Source organism: Sinocyclocheilus rhinocerous, unplaced genomic scaffold, assembly GCF_001515625.1.
Source record: "Sinocyclocheilus rhinocerous isolate Xijiao unplaced genomic scaffold, SAMN03320098_v1.1 scaffold2400, whole genome shotgun sequence".
Lineage (NCBI taxonomy): Eukaryota > Metazoa > Chordata > Actinopteri > Cypriniformes > Cyprinidae > Sinocyclocheilus > Sinocyclocheilus rhinocerous.
The window spans coordinates 235,963-236,225 of NW_015646358.1; positions in this window are offsets into that span (position 1 = coordinate 235,963).

Genomic DNA, 263 nt, shown 5'->3' on the forward strand with positions numbered 1-263 from the left:
CCAAGTATGCAACGGTACAGTGTAAAAGTTCACTATTGTTGATATCGCTTAGATTTACACGCCCCATTTTACTGAAGCGAAGTCCGACTGACTCTTTTCCGGGAATCGGTTCTTTCGAATAGTTCATTTTGACAGAACCGGTTCAAATCAGATTCCGCGGTTCTTTTACTTCTAACGCAATCACGTGATCCCGACATCCGATGTCGCGTGTTCTAAAAGCTTTTTAAAAAAAATCTAAATCTTGATACTACGATATTATAACA